We start from the raw sequence: 6,000 nt of genomic DNA, 5'->3' as shown, positions 1-6,000 counted from the left end.
TTATGATTTTCACCTGGCGAACGATACAAAAATGTAAAACTATATTTATTATATATAATTCTTAAAAATATAATGATGTATAATATTGAATATAATACATATTATATTACAAAATATATAGTATATACAATTATATATATATATGAAGACTTCAGATGCAAAAGCCTCTATAAGTGCCATCTGAAATTTTCTATCATTTTTATCAAGCTCGTATATTTAGGTTCAGTAAATTCACTTTAATTACAATTAATAGGTATTTTTCATTGCCATTAAAGTGAAATAACTGAACATAAACATACAAGCTTGATAAAAATGATCATTTTAGAAGAAAATTTCAGATATCACTTAGGCTTTTGCATCTGAACTCTTCATATATATATATTTATAAACTTTTTAATATTTTTTCTTTGTGGTGGTTCTTGAATGCCAACATAAAATATTTAAATATGTATAAAAAATATAATAATAATTTAATATAATATTTGTTTAATGTTTTATATATTTTTAAATATATAAAAAATGAGAAATGAAAATAAATGAGTTTTTCATATAAAAACTATTTGTTTTAATATTTTATTCAAATATCTTTTGTTTTTATTGTTTTATTGTGGTTGTTTATATAAAAATAATATATATATATATATATATATATATATATATATATATATATATATTAAAATATATTTATTTTTCAATTTTAATTTTTTTCATATTTTATTTTTAAAAGGTGGTGGTGATTGAGACAGGAATCAGTCAGATCACACTGATGATGATGAAATGCATGACTCCTGGGCCGATGCACAACATGCATCAATTACACTAGAAAATTTGTTGGCATTGGACTGAAGTCATGTGTTGCGCTTTAAAGATAAACACACACTCTTCAATGATGTCACGCTTCCCATATATCGCCTGTCCTACAACAGTCAAAGTCTGTCTCTTACCTTAGTTTAACCTCTCTTTATTGATTCACCTGCAGGGAAAAATCTACAAAAACAAATACATCTTCTGCTGACACTTGCTGCTGCACAGAGCAAGAAAATTCTGATATGAAACTACTATTAATTGGTTCTTCTTGTCTAGAACCAAATATTCAACAAAACATCTGAATATTCAACAAAACCTGAAAAAAGAGCAGACACAAGCAGATGTTTCCCAGTCGTTCCCAAACAGTGTTGCCATGGAAACTCCAAACCTGAGGGCCAGTTACTCGCTCCTAATTCAGACATCCCTCTTTTGTCATTTCCCAAAATGCCCCTGACCCGCTGTGTGATTGAATGGGTCCCTCAAACACTTTACAATGGCATACTCTATCAAAATGACTTCCTAACCCCGCATTCACCCCTCCACCTAAAGCTGCCTTTACTTCAGCGTCAGAAACTTGCTGTTTCTTTTTTTACTGAATATCTGACTCTTTTTTTTTTTTTTTTTATGACCAAGTTTTTTTTTTTAAATGACCATTTGTGTCAGATACTTGAACAAATAAGATGAAATAACAATCTGAACATTTATGGCTGTTATCTGTAAACTTCACATACAAAAGTATCTATAAATATTGCACAAGATATTATAACACATAAACACTGCTAGAGTGTCAGGTAAATGTCCAGTCTTTTATGTTAGATACAGCTTTATAGATTTTGATGTAATTTTTTAAAACTTCATATTCAGTGTTTTAGAGTGCTTTTTTGTATTAAATAAAATAACATATGAAGAGTTCAGATGCAAAAGCCTCTAAGTGCCATCTGAAATTTTCTTCTAGAATGATCATTTTTATCAAGCTTGTATATTAAAGTTCAGTAATTTCACTTAAATGGCAATGAAAATTACCTATTAATTGTCATTTAAGTGAAATTACTGAACTTAAATATTGAAATATGAACTTAAAATGAACTTGAAATAAATATGAACTTAAAAATTATCATTCTAGAAGAAAATTTCAGATGGCACTTAGAGGCTTTTGCATCTGAACTCTTCATATATTCGCTTTGGATAAAAGCGTCTGCTTAATAAAATAATAATAATAATAATAATAATAAACTAAAGATCCACAGAAATTACACTCATCAGGGAAATCATCCAACAACCAACTTATTTTTTCCTCAGCACACTGAGCAAGCCAGGATAAGAGAAAGTATTTTAACATGAGTCTTACATTACAGCAGTCTTACATTTGACTAAAAACTAAAATCTTTATTTCTATTATACATGCAAAGTAGAATCACCTGATGCCACCATCAAAATCATCAGGTTGTTGTTGAACGTAATTGTGAAATAACTGATATTGTTGCTCAGGGTTGCCCAATATTCTCTTTGTAATGATCCCCAGGGCTTTTAGCAGACAGTGTTCAGGTTTATTCTGCTTGTTTCTTGTGTCAGGCGAGGCAGAAACTGCTGAAAAAGTGTTGAAAGTACAGTAAGTACTTGGAGACACACAGGAGAATACACACACACACAGATGGGTTTTCATGGGGACTTTCCATAGACAATGATTTTTTATATTATTTTTTCTCGTGGGGACCAAAAAATGTGGCCACAATGACAAGGAATTCAGATATTGTTATATTTGTGGGGACATTTTGTCCCCATAATGTAGGGCTTACCTGAACCACAAACACACACACACACAATTATTTTTAATTGTGACATTAGCTACTTCAGTCTTTTGTGCTTTTAGTTCTGTTATAGGTTCCCTTTTCATCAAACATATGATGAAACACTGTTGACTTCCTGGAAAAGAGAGAGACAGTGCAAACAGAGGCGGGAGAGAGTTGTGATTCTGATCAGCGGCCCAGATTTCACTCTAGTGACTCTGGGTGCCAAAACTAAACCACAGAAAGTCACATATCATCTAATCAGCCCGACTGGTGAAGCAGAGCTAAAGAAAGCTTTCAGAAACGCAATAAATCCTTGCAGGAAACTTAAAGATGGATCGTAATAAAACCTTAAATTAAATAAGCAAAACTTATTTTATAAACTTTAATGTTATAAATACAGGCCACATGAACACATAAGCATTTTAAATAAATAAATTTAACATGCTTTTTTATATACAAAAATGTCTTACTTTTACTTTTTTACATTTAATGTTTGCTCATACAGGCCACTGTTATTCATTACAGCAATAAACATGTATAAAAAAAAAAACTTTCATTAAAAACTTTTCTTTTTGTAAACATTTTCAAATTAAAAATATATTTAATGTTTGTTCATGAAGGCCAGTTTCACTACTCTCACTGTTTCATTACTGCAATAAAGAGGATTTACTTGAATACATTTTTTCATTCCACTGGCCTGTGTCTTTCTTGCGTTTTTAACAGCAAAAATGCACTCTGTGTTCACCGGGCCTTAGCCAGCATGCTATCACAAATCCAGAATGTGTATGATGTTTAAAAAGTTATTAAAGGGGTGGTATAATGCCTTTTTCACAAGATGTCAAATAAGTCTCTGATGTCCCCAGAGTGTGTATGTGAAGTGTTAGCTCAAAATACCCCACAGATATTTTTTTAAAGCATTTTAAAATGGTCACTTTTTTTAGGGTGAGCAAAAACACGCCATTTTTGTGTCTGTCCCTTTAAATGCAAATGAGCTGCTGCTTGCTGCACATAGGGCGGAGCTTCAAGAGCTCATGTGTGTTAACAGCTCCGATTACCTCACACAGACACACACTGAAAACTTCAAAAACCTTTAGCCTTTCATGGGGGGGGGGGGAATCTTAGACTTAGTGATGTCACTAACCCGGGAAGAAGCTTGTGTAGTCCTTACCAGCCGTTTGTTGTAGTCCTTGAAAAGCGATTTCTGTGGGCCTAAAAGAAAATATCTCCCTTTGCTTTGAACTTTGAGCATTGTAACTTTGCAGATGTTGTTTATGCTCAAACAGCAACATTACACACTAACTGAAGTTAAAAAAGTTAAATCATAATCAACCACCCCTTTAAGCGCAATAAGAACTCCATGTGCTTGCACTGACTGACATACACCAGAAGCGTGAGCACAGAAAGCCGCTTCTCTCAGACAGAATGCGATCGTGAATTCAGTTCTCTTTTAAGTCTTATTGTGCTTGGATGGTCAGATAGATGAATAATAATGCCAAAATGTCCATCGTGTGGAGTATTCACGTAAACACAGTCGGTTATGTCTTGAATTAATGTAAACAGTTAGTTGAAACCCGGATGTGTGTCAGTAAATTGGATCTGTGCATTCAGTCTTAAAGGGGTGGTATAATGTCCTTTTCACAAGATGTAATATAAGTCTCTGATGTCTCCAGAGTGTGTATGTGAAGTTTTAGCTCAAAATACCCCACAGATATTTTTATATAGCATGTTAAAGTTGTCACTTTTTGAGGATGAGCAAAAACGCACTGTTTTGTGTCTGTTCCTTTAAATGCAAATGAGCTGCTGCTCCCGTCACAGGGGGCGGAGCTTCAACAGCTTGTGTCATTTTATCTCACACAGACATGCACTGAAAATTTCAAAAACTTTTTATGTTCAAACTGGAGTCAGACAATGATGGAGAGACTCAAGAAATGACAACATGTAGAACCATTTCTGAATGGTTAGTTGATGAATTTATGTAGCTGATGTGTAGTTATCTTCTAGTCATTGATTAGAATATTCTGTCTTGATAATCTATAAATCGTTTTCCTGGGGGCGGGGTTTATGTAAATGTTAGGGTTGGTAATGTCACTAATCCGGGAGGAATGTGGTGTAGTCTCTACCAGCCGTTTGTTGTAGTCCTTAAAAAGCAATTTCTGTAAAAGCAAATATCTCCCTTTGCTTTGAACTTTGAGCGTTGTAACTTTGCAGATGTTGTTTATGCTCAAACAGCAACATTACACACTAAGTAAAGTTAGAAAAGTCAAATCATATTTAACCACCCCTTTAAAGCGACTGCTGTCTGTTTTATTAATGTTAATCAAACAACAAAAGACAGAGAAAATCGCTCACTGCTTTTGACTGAATCACTTTTGTATCTTAAATAAGAATCAGTTCATATTTGATTCATACAGTGAAGACTATGCAGTGTTTTAGTCATACACCTAATTATTCAATTTCTGTAATATTTGTGTGTTGAATGTTAGCATGTAAATAAACTTAGTTTATTCAATTTGTATCTTTGCTCTATTGTAGTTGGTAATTTGCTTTATTGTTCATATTTTTAATAAGATATAAAAATATAAAAATAGCTATATTGAGATAAATGGTTATCGTGAAATTAAATTTCTCATACCGTGAAATAAGATTTTGGTCATGTCGCCTACACACTCTTAAGAAAAATGGTTCTAAACACCAAATTAGGGTTATTTGAACCATAAAGAACCATGCTTTGAAAGTTCTGGAGTTATAAATAACCTTTTCAATTATATTTATTTTCATTAATATTAGTATATTAGTATCTCCATATTATTAATATTACTATTATTACTATTATCTTTTATAAATAATTTATCAATATTGCTTTTTAGCCCTCTATCTGCCTGGTCTTATATCTTGTTGCCTCTATTTGGGGTTTACATAAAAAAAAAAACAGCATTTGGTGTCAATTAGGTACTTTTATTTTTTATTGACATGGCAGATTGTAGCAAAAATTACACTGTTCTTGCAACAGAGGTTATCTGAATACATCAATAAATAACAATTGACATTGAACACGATGTTCCAGTGACATATCTTCACAATCCCCCTGAGTGGCAGTGGCAGATGATGAGGTTATGATACGGGACAGCATCTGAAATATACAATTGAGTGTAGAGTTACATTGTGTCTCTTCCACTTGATTATGTAAAAACAATTATGTTCATGAAGGCTAAAATTAGCAAAAATGGACAGTATTTGACCTTTACCATGTAAAAGGAAAAAGTGATATAAAGTCATGGTGTAGCTTTAATGTTTTTTTTTTTTTGTGACTGGGTATGTTTAGGCATAAAGTCATAATTAAAAAAATCTAACAATATGGATAATAAATTCCATATCTCTGTTACTTACTTTGTGGAGAAGATCC

Source organism: Scardinius erythrophthalmus, assembly GCF_964197995.2.
Source record: "Scardinius erythrophthalmus genome assembly, chromosome: 5".
NCBI classification, from domain to species: Eukaryota; Metazoa; Chordata; class Actinopteri; order Cypriniformes; family Leuciscidae; genus Scardinius; species Scardinius erythrophthalmus.
Note: the sequence above shows the minus strand (reverse complement) of the source record.